Source organism: Papio anubis, chromosome 3 (genome assembly GCF_008728515.1).
Source record: "Papio anubis isolate 15944 chromosome 3, Panubis1.0, whole genome shotgun sequence".
NCBI classification, from domain to species: domain Eukaryota; kingdom Metazoa; phylum Chordata; class Mammalia; order Primates; family Cercopithecidae; genus Papio; species Papio anubis.
The window spans coordinates 163177905-163198343 of NC_044978.1; the positions used below are offsets into that span (position 1 = coordinate 163177905).

Below are 20439 nucleotides of genomic sequence, written 5' to 3' on the forward strand. Positions count from 1 at the left end.
TTTATTCTGTTTCTCTGGAGAAACCTTACTAGTACAAGTGGCACTGGATTATAACCCCACATATAAAAATATTCATAATTACATAGTGGCATAAATAAATAACTAAATAAAAGACATGAAAGAGACAAATCTCTCATAGGCAAAAACTTCAAATAATATAGATACTCCTTTTTCAAGTAGGCGGAGTTCAATCCCCCACTCCTTGTGTGTGGGCCTTACTCAGTGACGTGTTTCTAAAGACCAGTGTATGGAAAGAGAGAAAAAAGTAATTTTACAGTAGAGAAACCTGACAGACATTACCTTGTACAGGAGACCAAAATTAACCTCAATGTAAGTCGCATTGACAGCATGTACTTTGAGAAGAATGACACTTGGTGTTTGTGGTCTTCCTCCTAAAAATTCATAAGCTCAGTCTGACTGTGAGAAAAACATCGGACAAATCCCAACTGATAGATTTGGGATTTCTTTCACGAAACACCTGACCAGTACTCCCCAAAACTGTGAAGATCTCTAAAAACAAGGAAAGCCTGAGAAACTGTTTACAGCCAACAGGAGCCTAAAAAACATGATGACTAAATGTAATTCAGTATCCTGGTTGGGATTCTAAAATACTGAGAGCATATTTAGAGAAAAACTAAGAAATCTGAATAAACGGTGTATTTCAATTAATAAAAATGTATCTTTATTGATTTGTTAATTTGGACAAATGCATCATACTAATATAAGGTGTTAATAGAAGACACCAGTTGTGGGCTATGTGGGGATCCTCTCTATTATCCTCAAATCCTTTCTGTAGATTTAAATCTATTCTAAGATAAAAAGTCTATTTAAAATATATATGCAGTAAGAGAGAACAATATTTTGAGTAAAAAGAGTAACTATATTGGGAAACATTCATTGCTTCTTTCTTATGATTAAAGAACTGAAATTAACAGAAATTTCCACAAATGCAAGATTCCTCAGGTAAAAGGATTCCTCAGCTTTTAGGATATAAAACTTTGTCTATCTGGGCAATCCGTACTGACCTGTGAAAACCACATCCATCTGACAAATAATTAATAACCAGAATATGTAAAGAATTCAAACAACTCAGTAGCAAAACAAAAAATCATTGCAAAATGGGGAAAATATCTGAATAGACATTTCCCAAAAGAAAACATAGAAATGGACAACAGGCATATCCTCAACATCACTAATTATTAGTAAAATAAAAATCACAACCACAGCTATCACCTCACCCCAATTAAAATGGCTACTATAAAAAAGACAAGAAATAACAAATGCTGATAAAGATGCAGAGAAAGGGGATTGCTCATACACTGTTGGTGGGAGTGTAAAGTAGCATAGTCATTATGGAAAAGGGTATGGAGGTTTCTCAAAAAACTAAGAAGAGAACTACCATATAATCCAGAAATTTCACTGATGGGCATATATCCAAAAGAAAGGATATTAATATATGGAAGAGATATCGGTACTCTCATGTCTATTCAAGCATTATTAACAATAGCCAAGATATAGAATCAATCTATGTGTCCAGCAATGGGTGAATGGATAAAGAAAGTGTGGTGTTCATACACAATGGAATACGTTTCAGCCATAAAAATGAATGTAATTCTGTCGTTTACAGCAATATGGATGGAAACTGGGGGTCACTATGTTAGGTGAAACAAACCAGGCAAAGAGACAAAAATTGCACATTCTCAGTCATATGTGGAAGCTAAAAATGTGGATCTCATTGAAGCAGAGGGTAGAATAGTGGCTACCAGAGGCTGAGAAGGGAAGGAGGTAGTGAGTGATAAAAAGAAGTTGGTTAACAGATACAAAAATAGAGTTTGATGAAAAGAATAGCCCAGGCATGGTGGCTCACGCCTGTAATCCCAGCACTTTGGGAGGGCGAGGTGGGGGAATCACCTGAGGTCAGGAGTTTGAGACCAGCCTGGCCAACATGGCGAAACCCCGTCTCTACTAAAAATACAAAAGAATTAGCCAGGTGTGGTGGTGCATGCCTATAATCCTAGGTACTCAGGAGGCTGAGGCAGGAGAATCTCTTGAACTTGGGAGGTGGAGGTTGTAGTGAGCCAAGATCACACCATTGTACTCCAGCCTAGGCAACAAAAGGAGACTCCGTCTCAAAAACAAACAAACAAAAGAATAAATTCCAATATTCTATAGTACAGTGGAGAAATTATAATTAAAAATAATTTATTCTATATTTCAAAATAGCTAAAAGTTATTGTGAGTTCCCAACACAAAGAATAAATAAATGTTTGAAGTGATGGACATCACAATTACCCCGATTTTATCATTACACATTGTAAGCAGGTATCAAAATATTTCACACACTCACAAAATATGTACAACTCATATACCAATAATAAAATATATAAACAAGCAAAGTCCTCTAGGCCATTCAACGACAAAAAAAATCAAGCGAGTTTAGAACTAATTATGTGATTTTTGCCATACTTTTCAGATATAAAGACTAATAAAAGCATTTGATTGTCATTTGTAAAAATGCATGCTGAATACACCCATTAGTACACTTTCCATGCTTCGTGTTGATGAAAAATCCATTTTTAACCATAAAGCAATTGATTTTCATAAGTGTCCTTTTCATATATTACTGATTTGTATTCTATAAGCCCACCATTAAAAAATGGTTTGTTTGAGTGCAACTCCCTCCACTTTGCCTTAGGTTTTCTGGTTTATTCAAGTTACCAAGAAACAAAAATAGCTGCGGTTTTGGCAGAATGCATTCTCTTTTCCTATAGGGAATACTCACAATTTAGCAAGGAGCATTTTCAAATGCAAATGACCATCCAAATTAGGGCAGTTCTCCTTCTTACAGCCACTACTAAGCCTCCACCTGCGCATGTTCCTATTCAAAGCCGGTCTACTCAGCCCATATGCATCTCCTCCAGTGTTTTATTTGACAATCTGTTTCAGCTTCGCAAGGGAGCTAGCAAATTATGTATTGCTCATTTTGTCAAAGTCATCATTGATGACAATTCCGGCATCAAGAGGCTCGTTTTATTCTGCAGATGTTTTTATCAAATAGAAGATAAATCATGGTTTCCCATTTTGTTTTGTGGTGTACTTCTGAGAATAACAGAGGGCACAAATAAAAACCTTTTCATTAATAAAGAAAGAAAGAAATACACTCAAGAGGTTCACCACTGCACGATTTTCAGATATGCAGAGCACACACTGGTAAGAGATTTTATATTTAGCACCAATATAACAGCCTTCAGTTAGGAATGGTGAACGGGGTTGGCGGGGCTGGGGGCAGTGCATGGAAAGAAGAGAGAGAGGTAATCTTAATTTTTAAGAGATTAATTTCTTCTCATTTCTTTTAGAATACTGGCCCCAACTTAATTTGGGATTCCAATACAGAGGAAAGTTCACCATAGCTTCATCCAGAGAGAGGCATCACAATACACTTCTGAAAAAAATAATTAACCTCACTGGTAAGTCATTGTGAAATTGCCTTAGTGTTCTCATGAAACGTGGCTGAGATCCCTATAACTTTTAACATAAGAACCAGGGTCAATAGGTCTCTTGATTTGGTCTGCTGAAATCTATACTTAGATTTGGAGGGGAAATGAAAAAAAGAAAAAAAGAAACACAGTCATGCGAATCTATCTTGTTCTTCTGCTCAAAGGTGTAGGTAGCTGAACAAAGTAAAGTAAGGCTCTTAAATAAAAATAAATATTTAATACAGGCTCACCATAAGCAAAACACCGTTATTCTATTGGAATTGCATATGTGTGATTAAAGTGGCCAGGAATGCTTCATTACCATCTCCATAGTACCTCGTTCTGTATGGAGTTCAATGAGGTTTAAATTAGGCCTGAGTGTAATAGTTATCAGAGGTGAATGAACAAATTCTAAGTGGATCATGAGTTCTCCCTGATGCAGGTGGCAGCATTGTGAAAGGCAGCTGAGGGTGGATATAATTTAAGAAAATCTCTACCTTTACATATATCATCATCATTACCAGCAATGTTAATTATGTGCTAGGCACAATACTAAGCCCTTTATACATGTCATTATCCCTTAAATTCAAAACTGTGTCTTGAGATGCTCTCCTTCAGTATGAGAAACGGAGGCTCACAGAGGTTCGGCTGTTTGCCAAACGCCACACAGCTAGGACTTTCCTTTTTTTTTGGTTTGTTTTGTTTGTTTGTTTGTTTTTGTTTTGTTTTTCTTTTTTTATTATTATTATTTTACTTTAAGTTCTAGGGTACATGTGCACAATGTGCAGGTTTGTTACATATGTATACTTGTGCCATGTTGGTGTACTGCACCCATCAACTCATCAGCACCCATCAACTCGTCCTTTACATCAGGTATAACTCCCAATGCAACCACTCCCCCCTCCCCCGTCACCCCCCTCCCCATAATAGGCCCCAGTGTGTGATGTTCCCCTTCCCGAGTCCAAGTGATCTCATTGTTCAGTTCCCACCTATGAGCGAGAACATGCGGTGTTTGGTTTTCTGTTCTTGGCGATAGTTTGCTGAGAATGATGGTTTCCAGCTGCATCCATGTCCCTACAAAGGACACAAACTCATCCCTTTTTATGGCTGCAAATGTGGCACATATACACCACGGAATACTAAGCTAGTACTTTCTGAATCATGTTGGGCGTGTCTAAGAGCACAGGATTAGCATTCATACAGTCCTTGGTTTGAATCTGGACAATGCAACTATTCTGACCATTAGAAACTTTGTATAACTTTTAATTGGCTCGGTTGACATACTTGGTGTCGTATTTATTTGTTTATATATTCCTTCACATTGACCACTCATTTATTAGAGGTCTACAATGTGCCAAGCACTATGCAAAACAACCGTGTGTGTGTGTGTGTGTATTTGCATACATATATTATATACATACATATATAAATGTATATATATACACACATACACATATGTACATACACATATATTTATACATGTATACATGCATATGTATACATTCCCATACACATACATATATATATATGAAGTACATTTCTGTCTTTTTCAAAGGAAGCAGAAAGAAATTAATGCAGCAACTCTTATTTTGCCTAGAGTGTTCCCATGGACAGACGGGTTATTTCTTTTGTATGTCAGTGCACCTTTCAGATGCTAGCCAGTCTCTCCTGGAAACCCTTAGACGTTTTGCATCAGCGTTGCAATGTACTATTTAAGGGAGACGTTCCTTCTTATTTCCCAATTGTTCTTCCATCCAGTCTGAATAAAACATAAGCTGATCAATATATAAAGTATCCATAAAACTAGGCTGTTACAATGACTATTTGTGTTACCTCTGTTCTCCCTTTTACCTTACTTCTACATGATTTAGCATTAAAGTTAAAGCAAAAGCAATGACAAAGGTACAGCAAAAGCAAATAAGATTTTAACAAGCTTTCAATAGACTGACAAAAGGAGATGGGAAACTAGAAACATAAAAATAATAAGCAGTAACTCTGCCAAGAAGCACAGCCTCCAAATCGATCCTGAATGAGAAATTTACTTATTTATTTGCATCTTTCTGTTCAGTTTTGCATTAACTATTTTTTTCCTTCTTGTTATGAACACCATTTGGATTTATTGCATCTCCTGGTGTTCTTTAGCATTTTTTTTACATCCAATCTCCTTATTTTAACATCTCTTTATGTTCAAATTTTTTAGACATCATTTACTCTTTTTTTCTACAAATAGTAGAAATCATGGAATGAACAGTTAGAGTTATTGTTAGTGCACAAATAGCTTAAGACAGATCGTAAAGTCCCTAGTGATCAAGGAACTATATAATGCTGACTAGCTCCAGCAGCGACAGCAAAAATTTTCATAAGCCAGATGCTTAGCTTTCAGCTCAACCCTATCAACTTATCCTCATCACGTGATAATCCCCCATTACTTTCCAAAAAACCTATTGTCTTTCTGACCCTTGAAAAAATTCTGCAGTTTCTAAGGGTCTTTACCTAGCTTCATTCTTTCTGCAACTGCAAATAACTCAAAATGATGAGGACACATGACAAAAAATAAAATAATGAGGACACATGATAAAAAGGCAAACACATTTTTTACCAACCATAAGCAAATTCAGATGCAAAATTTTAAAACAGAGGACACTAAAGGCCTTTTGGATAAGAAACTACAACTTACAGTTTTGGAACTTAAACCTTTCTTGTACACATAGAATGTGAATACGGTAGTTTTAATTTCCAAAAGAGCAATATTGGATTCCTTAATGAATGAATATTTTGAATATTACATATCATTATTCAAGGTACCAAGATGAAAGGTACCTAAACATGACAAAATACTATTTTAAAATATTTACTAATCTTCTTTAATCTAAAGATTTTCTTTAGAATCAGTATTTATAACACAAGGCAAGCTCTTACATTTTCTCCAAGTTTTTAAACCAATTCTATATAACTTAAAAGTTCATTATAGAGAGGCATTGTATTTCTTAGTACCTCTCTCTCATAGAGGTGAGGAAATTAAATTTCAGACAGATTTCATGTTGAGAACATAATCTGCAGAAATACAAGGTGGATAACAAAATAGCCATGAGGGCAACAAGCAAAAATCAGTGCCCCTGACTTTTAAAATCCAATTAGGGATTTTAGACATTTAGCTCAATGGGAGTCAGCTTTGTGAGGCACCACCTGCCCCCTAAGGTGAATATGATTCATTGCTACAAGAAGAACAGAAGAGGAAATCTCAAATAGGGGAAATGATGGTTCTGAAATACTGAGGGCCAGTAAAGTCTCAATAAATATGTTAAGTTTTTAGGCTTCATAACAAACTACCATGAACTGGGTGGCTTATAACAACAGAAATTTATTCTCTCATGAGTCTAGAGGCTAGAAATCTGAAATCAAGATCTCAGAAAGGCCAAGTTTTCTCTGACGAGTCTAGAAGGGGACTTTTCCTTGCCACTTCTAACCTTCAGTTGGTTGCCAGCAATCACTGGCATTCCTTGGTTTGCAGATGCATTATTTCATTCTCTGTTTCTGTTTTCACATGGCTTTCCTCACCGACAGGCTGCATGTCTATGTGTGTTCACATTTCCCTCTTCCTATAAGAATGTTATTCTTATTGCATTTATGGCTCATTCTAATCCATCATGACCTCACCTTGACTTGTTCACATCTACAAAGATCCTATTTCCAAATAAGGTCACATTCAAAGGTTCTGGGTAGACATACATTTTGGGGGGACACTATTCATCCCAATACACTAGGATCCCATGTTCCAGTTCAGTTCACATATATCTGTGAGGCACCTTCAACTTATGTCCAAATCTAAACTCCTGATTTCCTATCCCCAAACACGTGTTCCACCCAGTGTCTCTCTTATCTCGGTTAAATAACAATAAAATCCTTCCAGTTTCTCAGGCCTAGAAACTTAGCATGATCTCTTTTTAGTGCCTTTCTTTCACAGCACACATCTAATACATAAGAAAATTCTCTTGGTTATAGCTGCACATCTATGGAATCTGACCACTTATCATGTCCACTACTGCAAATGCTACTATATGAGCAGCCATCATCTCTCATCTGGATCATTTCTAGAGCCTTCTGATCAGTCTCCTCACTTCTACCCTTTTCCTAACAGTCTACTTTTGGAACACCAGCTGGAGCGATTCTTTTGAAACATAGGTCAGATTATGTCACTCTTCTGCTAAAATTTCTCAAGTAGCTTCTCATTTCATTCACAGTGAACAACAAAACTGTTACAAGACCCTGTGTAACCCTGTCCTCAAACCCATCTGACCTCAGCTTCCCCACCACTCCCTGCTTCATTCAAACTGTCTCTCTGAGATTTAACACTGATTGTGTTCCCACCTTAGGACCTAGGCATGCTGTTTCCTCTCTTCAAAGACACCAGCGAAGTCACTCAAATATCTACATTGCTGGAGGAGTCAAAGGTAATTTGAACAAACTCGATAAAAATAAAGTGAAAGCAATTCAAGTGACATTTCCAGTTAGAGCAGAAGAAAACCATTGTAGGGTACAATAAACACCTCGTTTCAATCATTTGAATGCTTATTACAGTAACAATAACAATAAAAATATTATACTTTCCAACAGGCATATATTAGACACTTTGTTAAAATGACTTTTTATATTATAACATGATCTATAAATGCTTAGTCTTATATCCATTAGGATACTAAAGAGATAACCTTTGGCCAGGTGTGGTGGCTCATGCCTGTAATCCCAGCACTTTGGGAGGATGAGGCGGGCAGATCACGAGGTCAGGAGTTCGAGACCAGCCTGACCTACATAGTGAAACCCTGTCTCTACTAAAAATACAAAAAAATTAGCCGGGTGTGGTGGCTTGCGCTTGTAATTCCAGGAGGCTGAGGCGGGAGAATGGCTTGAACCCAGGAGGCGGAGGTTGCAGTGAGCTGAGATTGCGCCACTGCACTCCAGCCTGGTCGATCAAGCGAGACTCTGTCTGAGAAAAAGAAAAGGAGATAACCTTTGAACTACAGCAAGGGAGAGGGCAAGCACTGTGGAATTATGTGAAAAATAGAAAAATGCTCTTCCTTATTCTATAACTTAAGCATATCAACTCTGAATGTCAAATCTTGGTCCCATAGACCCATTGGTAGTTTATATGGGAAGTGTGGACTTACAGGAAGTCTCAAGCCTCCTCCAAAACTTTTCCAGCCAATACCCTTAGATCTGTTATCTGAATTTATTTTCTTAAAAGAACATAATTTAATGAAACAATTCTCAAAGGCTAACAGATTTATATAAGAAAACATTAGATAGTTGCTTCAGACAACTACTTAGACACAAAATGCTAACAGATTGTATGTTTTTTAAAACGAAGAAAGTTTTAAACAAAAGATATGCATGTTTAAATAAGAAATTATGAAACAAAAGTCAGAGATGAAAACCAAGCAGGTAAAACTCAAGAAGTATATGGGAGAGACAAATGAAGATATAATAGAGAGCAAAGGCAAGTAAGAAACAACTAGAAGTTATAATATCTATAGAAAAAGCCATCAGGAATATGGCAAGTGGGTTTGAAAAAAACTGCTTAAAATAAAACACAATAGAATAACATTTGAAATTGATTATTTTAAAAAAAACTACCAAATATGGAAGACTGAAAAAGATAATTGAAAACATGTAAGATATGGTCTTCTATTATAAAAATGAGAATAGAATATATGGAAAATAAAAATATACTAAAATATATAATGACAACAGCTACCTTGAAATTTAAAGAAAAGCTTGCATTTGCAAATAAAAAAAGTACATCCATAGTAGTAATAAAGTAATAAATTTTGAGGATAACAAGAAAATTGACAAAAAGAAAAAAAAGCTCCTATTTTCAGTAATAGAGGGTCACATTGTTTGGACCAATAGTTTTGCTAAAAATAAGAGAAAATTATAGGTAATATATTTTTAAGGGTGGAGGGTTGGGACAGGGATAGCATTAGGAGAAATACCTAATGTAAATGATGAGTTAATGGGTGCAGCAAACCAACATGGTACATGTATACCTAGGTAACAAACCTGCACATTGTCCTTATGTACCCTAGAACTTAAAGTATAATAAAAAAATTACTTAAAGTATTGAATATTTGAAAAGACAGTGAGGAGCTACTAAGTGAACACTTTGTGGAAACGTAGAAGCATAAAATTAGAGGTAGTGCCCTGCACTGGAATAGAGAAATATTTGCACTGAGGGCATTTGCTGCTGCTGGCAAACTTGAGCCGGCAAATATATATGTTTGAATTAAAATAATATACATGATATGATATATATGTATATATGTAAATAATTTTCTTAGTGGTAGCATGGGGTTTATCATTCACAGCATCAGGAAAATTACATATTTTGGATTAATACCAAGTCAACAACTTAATTTCAGTAGTGTACAAAAATTTTGATACAATATAGCTCTGTTTTTTTTCCTCCTTTGTGCTGGTATTTTCATATAAAATATATTCTTATACATGATAGGCCCATCAACACAATTTTGTAATTATTTCTTTATGCACTCATCTTTTAAATTACATGGGAGAAGAAAGGCATTACAAACAAAAATATACTTGTACTGTCTTTTATATTCAACTATGTAGGTACCCTTAATGGTGTCTTTTATTTCTTCATGTGTTACATGGAGGGCAGGTTTACTAATAACTGATTCTCTCAGTTTTTATTTGTCAGGGAATATCTTAATTCATTCTTCATGTTTAAAGGATAATTTTGCTGGATGTAGAATTCTTGGTTGACAGCCTTTTCCTTCAGCACTTTGAATATATTATCCCACTGCCTTCTCGCCTACATGGTTTCTGTGAGAAGTCAGTTGTTAACCTTATTAAGGTTGCCTTGTATATATTGTGCCAGTCTTTTCTTGATGCTTTCACAATCTCTTTTTATTGTTGACTTTTTTTAGTTACTATGATACATTTACTTAAGAATCTCTGAGTTTATTTTACTTTTTTATTTTTGAGCCTCCTGGATATGTAATTTTTATTGTTTTTTCAAATACTTTTTCCTACCCTTTTCTCTCTTTTATCTCTTTGTCCCTTGAATTTGTGATGGTGCACTATATGTTGTTTTGTGTACATGTATGTGTTTGTGTGTGTATGTGTGTCTTTAATAGACTTATTTTGTATGAATCTTTAGGTTCACAGTAAAACTAAGCAGAAAGTACAAAAGTTTTCCATACTTTTCTTGTCCCTCCACATGCACAGCCTCCTTATCATCAACATTCCCCAGTAGAGTTAGCTGAGAGATATATTTCTTAAAACTGATGAACCTACATTGACAAATCATTATGACTTAGAGTCTATAACTTACTTTAAGGTTCCCTTTGGTATTATATATCAATGATGAATATCCACCATTTTAATGTTATACAGAGCATTTTTAACTGTCCTAAATATCCTTTGCACCTCCTCTGTTCATACTCCCACTCTCATATCCACAAGTTTTTAAGGTTTGTTTATTTTGTTAAATTTTTTGTTCTGATCTTAAGTGAGATAATTAGTTTATCTTCAGTTTATTAATTCGTCAAGTTTATCAGTTCTTAGTTCGATAGCTCAAATCGGTTTTTAAGCCCCTTGTGAATTCTTTAATTCACTCACTGTATTTTTAAACTTTAGAAATTTCTACTTGGCTTCTTTTTACAATGTCTTTCTCTTGTTAATATTCTCTATTCACTTAGACATCATTCTCGTTCTTTTCTTTTATTATTTAGACATGCTTTTCATTAGTACTTTGAATCTATTTATGATGGCTGATTTAAAGTCTCTGACTAATAATTCCAATATCTGGTATTCATCAGAGATAATTTCTATCAATTAACTTTACTCTTGTGCATGGATTAAACATTCAGTTTCCTTGTGTGTTTTATAATCTCCTTTTGAAAATTGATTATTTTAAATAATATAATGTAGTATATCTGGAAATTCGATACCGTGTCTCCTAGGGTTTGATGTCCCTGTTGCTGCTGCTACTGTTTGTTTAATGACTTTTCTGAGCAAATTGTATACAGTTTGTATCCTTTCTTGTGTATAGCCTCTGAAGTCTCTGTGTCAGTAAGCTTCGTAGTCAGCTAATGACTGAGCATAGATTTTCTTACATGTCTTGAACCCATAAGTCTCTCAGCCTTTGCATAAGGCCCCATGTGCCAGTGGGGCATACCTTCAATATTTTTGAAGTTTACAATTCTGCCTTAGTCTTCACTTCTTGCCTGGCATAGCGTAGAGGTCTGACAGTGGAAAGATAATAAAGCCTTCTTAGGGCTTTCCTGGGAAGGCACACAACTCTGCAGATTCTTATGGCTTTTTAGATATTCATAAATTTGTCAGTGCTTCTCAAAGGCCCCTGTGGACATCTCACTGTTCAAATATTTCCTTTAAGGTTTTTAGTCAACTTCTTCCTTTCTCCAACTGGTATTGCCACCTCAGGCATCTGCAGTGGCAAAGAACTAATTGTTTTTTGACAAACACCCCAAGGGTAATGCTATTCATACTGAATGAGCTCTGACTCAGGTCACATGAAGTTGTAGAAATGGGGATTTCCCACAGAGACAAGTCAAGAGTAGCAGTTCTCTGGGATGGCTTATTGGAGAGCCTCAAATCTGCTCTGCCTCCTCCAGTAACTGCTATGCTACTGTTTTTTGTTTGCTTGTTCCAGCTACCATGTTTGCGATGGTATGGTCTGTAAAGGCTACCTTGGCATTAGAACGAGTGATAAAAATAGGGCAAGTTGAGACATCACAAAACATGCTGTTATTACCAAGACATAGTCATTTTTCTTGATTTAATGCTCCTCAGATTATTGCAAGCTTTGGTTAATTTTTAGAGTTCTGAAAATTTTGATTTTTAATAATTCTGCCAGTATCATCATTGCTTTTATGGTCAAACAGATTTTCCTTGCTCCACAATTTCAGAATAATTTTTGTATGAGTTTAAATTTATTTTAAGAAACTGAAAAGAGCTTTCTCAACAGTTGTAGCATTTAACATTCCCATCAGCAATGTAAGAGAAGATCGGTTATTTTATATCCTTAGAATTATTTGTGTCTCAGAAAGAGTATGAAGATTAAGTGTATAAGGAAAATTATCAATTAAATAACAAAAGATAATTTTAAGAATTAAATGATATAAATCTTACAGTTGGAAAAATATCATACACAATAAATGAAAACACACATGTACACACACAGAGACACACACACACTGCAAGAAACTATTACATAATTTTAGAAGCATAGAAATTTTAGAAACATAGAAAAGATCATAAAATTTCAGAGGGGAAGTAGGAATCCAGGGTGCCTGCAAAAGAAAGAAAATCAGAGTCATTTGATTTACTTTTAACAACATTCATTTTTAGAAAATGACCATTACATTCAAAGATCCAGAAAAAAAATTTTCTTCAAACAAGAATTATATAAACATACAAATTATCATCATCTATGAGAAGATAAACTACATTGTTTTTGAGAAAATAATTTCAAAAGTTATATTGCATTTTCCCTTCCTTAGAAAGTTATCACACTCAGGCTCCACTATCCTATTCTAGGGAAGTATTTTCAGCATGCATTCTAAAATACAGAAAGAGAAAGACATACTTTCCAGGAAGCAGTGACTCCAATCCAGGAAAATAATGAAGGTAACCCCAAGAATGACATTTGTACAGGATGTCTAGGGGACTATAAATCTAAGGTAGAAGAGAAGGAAAAAGGATGCTTAAAGAAAATTATCCAGAAATAAAAAAAAAAAAAATGTACTCATTAGGAGATTCTTCAAATTGAAAGAGCTTAGCAAATAATATAAAATAGTTTCCAAAACAGCATCATAGAAGCAACCTGGCTTTACTCCCCTTCAAAGAAAACCAAAACCAAATATACAGTGCTGAGATTATCACCAACAGTAGCTCGTAACTCAAATATGAGGAGGAGACAGTTGCTTGAGCCACAGACTGGGTGTGTGTGAGGAAAGCAAACTGTGAGCATATGGCAAAAGAATTAAACTTCCCTCAATCTGCCCAGCACCAAGTGTGCAGAACATTTTTCCCCAACTCATGGTTTCTACCCTGGGAAAAGTGAGATCAAAGTCCACAACTAGTTTTCCCACCATCTCGGGCTCCCTGGCAGGAAGCTCATCACAGCCTCAACTCATTGGAATCATCAAGAGTGCCGGAGTGAGAAATATCCCTGAAGAAATACAGACACAAAGGGAGGAGTTGGGACTACCATCTTCAGCCCTGGAAACTCTATTCTGTAACTTGAGTAAATCAGAGTGGCTGCTCAGCAGCACCACACTGTAAAGGTTCATTCTCTTGGGCATAACCCCCTAGCCAGCCTTCCCAAACTACCAGGATATCCCCTTGGGAATCTTCCCATTCAGGATGGGCAGCACACTAATTGTTTACTAGAACCGAAGCAAACCTGGGCTTAAGCTGCGATCTAGTACCAATAAAGAGACAGTGGCCTAGCAGGGGAAAATAAAAAAGAAAATCAACAGGCAAATTACAATGAATCTCTAAGCAAATGTATTCAATGAAAGCCAACACAAGACAGAGAAAGAAGACAAAAACAAGTAACTACTTCTTCAGTGCAAAGACACAGCACATCCACATGAAACAACAGCAAACAGGAAACCATAATTTCCCTAAATGAAAAAGAAATGAACTAGAGATTAGCCCATAGGAGACTGTGATGTGTGAATTCTCTGACTAAGAATTCAGAATAGCAGCTTTAAGGAAACTCAGTGATCTCGAAGAGAACACGTAAAATCAATTTAGAAATTTATCAGAGAAATTTAACAGAGATCAAAATAATAAAAAAATCACACAGAAATCTTGGAACTGAGAAATATTTTGCTAAACTGAAAAATTCATTAGAGGCTCTCAACAACAGAATGGGTCAAGCAGAGGAAAATCAGTAAGGTTGTAGACAGGCTATCTGAAAATATACAGTCTGAGTGGAAAAAGACGAAAAATATGGAAAGGAATGAAGATCACCAACACAATACAGAAAATTATCTCAAAAGACCAAATTGGAGAATTATTCATCTTTAAGAGAAAGTTAAGCAAGAGCAAAGTGTAGAAAGCTAATTCAAAGAAATAATAACAGAAGACTTTCCAAAACTTGAGAAAGAGACAATATCCAAGTACAGGAAGGTCAGAAAATACCGAATAGATTTGATTCAAACAAGACTACTCCAAGACATATTATGATCAGTCTCTCAAATACAAGGACAAAGAGAAGGTCCTAAAAGCTGCAAGAGAAAAGAAGCAAATAACATCTCTAGGAGCTCCATTTCTTTTGGCAACAAACTTCTTGATGGAAACCACACAGGCTGAGAAGGAGTAGGCTGACATTTGCAAAGGGCCAACAGATTAAAAAAAAAACTACCATAATTTATCCAGCAAAGCTATGCTTCAACTATAAAAGAGAAATAAACATTTTCTCAATTTTCTCAGCAATTCATCGCACCCATCTTGCAAAAAATACTAAACAGAATTCTTCAACCTGAAAAAACAACTAACATGCAAAAAGAAAGTATTTCAAGGTATGAAACCCACTAGTAAAATAAAGCACATGAACAAATCCAGAATACTTGAATATTGTAATTGTGACGTGCAGTCTGCTCATAAGTTTAGTAAGAATGTCAAAAGACAAATCTATCAAAAACAATAATAACTGTAGCAACCAGTTAAGAGATAGTCAGTATAAAAATATATAAATTGAGACAACATAAATTCAAAATGTGGAAGGGATGAAGTTAAAGTGTGGAGGTTTAAGCTTTCTTGTTTTTTAATCTTTTCTGTGAGATCAAAGATAAGTTGTGGTCTCTTTAAAATATTTTGTTATATCTGTGTTTCTTGTAAGCCTTACAGTAACCACAATGCAAAAAAAGAAATAGTTACAGTAAAAACAAAAAACAACAAATTGAAACATAGTACTGGATAAAATCACTTAACCACAGTAGGACAGCAGGACACTAAAAGAAATGTTACGAAACAACCAGAAAACAAACAATGAAGTGGTTACTGTCCTTACTGGTCAATACCACTGAATATAAATGGACTAAATTATCCAAATAAAAGGCCTAGGATGGCAGAACGGATAAGGAAACAACACTGAACTTTATGCTCCCTAAAGAGACCTACTTATGTGTAAAGACAGACATAGACTAAAAGTGAGGACATGTGAAAATATATTCAATGCAACTGGAAACTAAAAAAGTGGAGGAATATCTATACTTCTGTCAGAAAAAAAGACCACAAGTCAGACACTGTAAAAAGAAACAAAGTTACTATGTATGATAAAGGGGTTAATTTAGCAATTGGCTATAACAATTATAAATATCCATTCACACAACGTTGGAACTCCCAAGTATGTAAGGCATACATTAAGAAATCTCAAGGAAGAGATAGACTCCAATACAATAATAGCAGGGGACTTCCACACTACACTATCAGTAACGGAAAGATCATCCAAACAGAAAACCTGAACAAAGAAACATTAGAGTTAAACTACACACTAGAACAAATAGGTGTGACATTTATGGAGTATTTCATCCAACTGCTGCAGAATACACACTCTCCAGCACACGGACCATTCTCCATAACAGTCCGTATTTTAGACTACAAAGACAAAACAAGTGTCAACAAATTCAAAAAGGTAGTAATCACATCAAGTATATTTTCTGACCACAATGGAATAAAAGTATAAGTCGATAACAAGAACCTCAGAAAACACACAAACACATGGAAATTAGACAGCAACCAACCAATGGGTCAGCGAAGAAATTAAAAATAATATTTAAATTTTTTCTTGAAACCAATGAAAATAGAAATATACTAAAATCTATGGAATACAGAGAAAACAGTACTAACAGAGAAGTTTATAGAAATAAATGCCTGCATCAAAAAAGTAGAAAGACTTCAAATAAACAACCTAGTGATTCACCTTAGGGAACTAGAAAAGCGATAACAAACCAAACCCAAAATTAGCAGAAGGAAATAAGTAATAAAGAGCGGATCACATAAATATCTATAAGAAAGGACATCATTATACCAGAGTATCTACACTCCTATGTTTATTGCAGCACTATCTGCATAGCAAAAGTATGGATTCAACCTAAATGTTCACCAATAGATAGATAAATGGATAAGAAAAATGTGGCTTATATATACAATGAAATATTATTCAGCCATAAAACAGAATAAAATCCTGTCATTTGTAGCAACACAAGTGGAACCAGAGGCCATGAAATTGTGTGAAATAAATCAAACACAGAAAGACAAGTATCTCGTGTTTGTATTCACATGTGGGAGCCAAAAAAAGTGGATCTCATGAAGGTAGAGGTTAGATTCGTGATTACCAGAGGCTGGGAAGGGTGTGTGTGTGGCGTAGGTGGGAATGGAGACAGGTTGATTCATAAATACAAATATACAGTTTTATAGAAAAAATAAGACCTAGTGTTTGATAGATCTGTAGGGTGAGTATAGTTTACAATAATCTATCATATGTTTCAGCCAGGTGTGGTGACTCATACGTGTAATCCCAGCACTTTGGGAGGCTGAGGTGGGTGGATCACTTGAAGTCAGGAGTTCAAGACCAGCCTGGCCAACACGAGGAAACCCTGTCTCTATTAAAAATAAAAAAATTGGCTGGGGTGTGGTGGCATGACCTGTAATCCCAGCTACTCGGGAGGCTGAGGCAGGAGAATTGCTTGAACCCAGGAGGCAGAGGTTGCAGTGAGCTGAGATCACACCACTGCACTCCAGCCTGGGTGACAAAGCGAGATTCCATCAAAAAAAAAAATTGAAAAATTAAAAACAAATAAATAAATAAGGAAAATAATTTATTGTATATTTCAAAATAGCCAGAAGGGAATAATTGGAATGTTTCCAGCCTAAAGTAAAGACAAATATTTAAGCTGATGGATATACCAATTACACCGATTTAATCTTTATTACTTATATGGATGTATTAAATTATCACATGTAACCCGAAAAAATAAATCAGTAAATAAAATAAAAGGCATTGGGGAGCCTCCAAAATAAACAAGTTTTACATAAGGAGGAAACATGATTTGAATCTGTGAACAGTATGTATATGTTCACAGTAACTTAATTTTTAATTTTTAAGATCAAACTTTGTTCAATACTAAATCATCCCAAAAGTTTTTCTTGTTTACCACTTTGTAAATGAAGTTGTATTTCAGTGAATGAATGGTGACCACAATGTAATGCATGTATTGATGGTTTAAATGCAAATGTTTCATAAAATTTCTAAGAGTGCTAAAAAACATTATACAAACCTGAGTAATTGAAAAAAGATAATTTTATTTAGACTGATAAAGTACTTTTTAAGTGGTGTGCTTTAATATTTCTTACCGATCCATTTTTACTACCTAGGTAAAAGCTAAACATTTTATTAATTTTCAGCTTTTAGAACCACACTTTGGGCAAAGCTAGATGTTATAATTATATTTGCAAACCTTGATAATGTGACAGTTATGGTACTGCTGAAAGAACACAGTTGAATAGAGAAGAAATGAGGGTGATATAACTGAAAAATACTTTATTCAAATTTTTAAAAATCGAAAGACCTGTTTAATGTTGATAAATATTTTGTACATTTAGTGATCCCTATTTCTCCTGAAATAATACTTTACAGTAATTACCTGATGAGAGTGGGAATGAGAATAAGTCAGTGGAATAAGAGGAGTTCCTGTTTTATATCTTCTGTTTTTAATCATTTGCTTTATTATTTATATGACAATCAACTCTAAATATAATATTAGTTTGTGTAAGCCTAGTCTTTACCTTTCCTGCAATCCTCGTCTAGGTGCTTTGGTTGGGAAGATATTTGAACCTTAATACTGAAATTTCAGTGTTGATGATTTCAGGATTAAGTACATGAATTCTTGAATCGGACAGACATTATTTCAAAATCAACATTTACTACTTACACTTACATAGCAACTCCCTATTATTGTAGGATATTCATGAGATTATATTTATATAAAGCATTTAGCACAGTGACTGGAACTGACATGGGTTCAAATATGAAAAACACGATAAGACTTTGGGTGACTCTACTTTGAGACCCCACTCTTGGTCCAGTACGCATACCTCCTGAGAGTCAATACAATAACTTTTGGCACTGTGCGTGTGTGTCTGTGTGTGTATGTAAATGTGTTTAGGGCTATTAGGTTACTTACAAAAAGTATTAAAGTTTGAGTGTCCCCCTTTTTATTCTATAGAAATATCAACATAATAAAATCAATTTGGAAACTTTTGACTCTTACTGTAAGGAGATATGACCTACAAAGAGTCACTTAAGGATGTGCGCTGTGGCTCATGCCTGTAATCCCAGCACTTTGGGAGGTTGAGGCAGACCGATCGTGAGGTCAGGAGTTCAAGACCAGCCTGACCAACATGGTGAAACCATGTCTCTACTAAAAATACAAAAATTAGCTGGGCATGGTGGTGCATGCCTGCAATCCCAGCTACTCAGGAGGCTGAGACAGAAGTATTGCTTGAACCTGGGAGGCAGAGGTTGCAGTGAGTCAAGATCGCACCACTGCACTACAGCCTGGGTGACAGAGAGAGATTCCATCTCAAAAACCAAAACAAAACAAAACAAAAAACTTAAAAATAAGCTATCTTCCTTAAAGCTTACAAGTATTTACCAAAATTTAAATGTCCTTTTAATTCCAATAATACTCTGCTTCTAATGTGTCTTCATTCTGGCTTTTTCCCAGTGAGATTTCTGAGACACAAAGGACGTAATGTGAGTATCATGTCTTTGGTGGAAGAGCCTTGAGTTAGAATTAGGAGACAATCTCAAAACCCAGTTGTACTCGAGAAAGAGTTGTGAGGCTTGTGGCAAGTGTCCTAATTTCTACTGGACCTAGTATATTGATGTAGCTTGTGGAGTTAATAAGTGGTTTACATAGTATTCTCATATGAGTTCATTGAAGTTTTATGGTGCAAAGAAAGAAATATACAAATGTATCATGTATCATTTTTTTTATTCCTAGGTTAAAATACCTGAGCTTTTTTTGTAACTTACTTATTCTGAACTGACAAAATTTAGTGTGTTATGAAAAATTTCTTCTTTATGAATTGATGCTTTCTGTTGATATTAATAAAGATTACAAAAGAACATTTCCCCCACTTTTATTGAGAATAGAGATATTTAATTTTAAAATTGTATTGACCAGTTAATTAATTAAAGGTTGAACTCTGGAGTTGGCGAGGAGAAGATAACCCAAAATCTAAGCTATTTCTTCTTTTTTCACTTAAGAAACGGACAACTAACTATTGAAAGATTTGATTTAAAAAACAAACAACAACAACAAAAAACTTTCTCTTTTGTTCACCACCGGTTCCTAGCCAGGCCCATTGTGTAGGTGTATGAAGTATTAAACAAGCAAACAAAACTGAACAAAATCATCTTTAGGGAGAACCACATCCGAAATGTCTTAACTTCCTCTTACCAAAGGTTAAAAAATGCAAACTTACTTCTCTGGCATGCAAAATATTTTATGACTAGACCACTGTCTCCACTTGCTCATCTCCTGGAACTTTATAATCTAAAAATATTTAATATCTTTGAGTTTTCCCATTGTGGTTAATGCCTCCATGTCTGCTCTGTGTTTGATATAGAATCTCTCAATCCAAATGTACATACCTTTGTCCAAAAATGTCTATTTGTCAAACCATAGCTTGGTGTTCACCTTCTCCAAGATTTCCTCTTTCATACTTCTGCTTCTGACCATCCCATCACTCTCAGTGCTGCCCCCTCCCCACCACCACCCTGCATCCTGAAACTCCCAATTTCAGACCCTAAAACCCTTTCCTTTTGTCACACTCAGCACCCTTCTGAGTATGCTCAATGGTGTTTTTGCACATCTGTCTTTTTTCCCACATTAAGGGCTGC

The 20439-nt window shown here is 35.3% G+C and overlaps 1 long non-coding RNA gene across 1 annotated transcript; it reads left to right on the forward strand.

The window, feature by feature from the left end:
* The first annotated feature begins 2310 nt into the window (after window positions 1-2310).
* On the forward strand, window positions 2311-19458 carry LOC110743238. The gene is made up of 3 exons (XR_002521976.2): window positions 2311-3467; window positions 7850-7927; window positions 19259-19458. It is a non-coding gene; the product is annotated as an uncharacterized LOC110743238 (long non-coding RNA).
* Window positions 19459-20439: the final 981 nt, after the last annotated feature.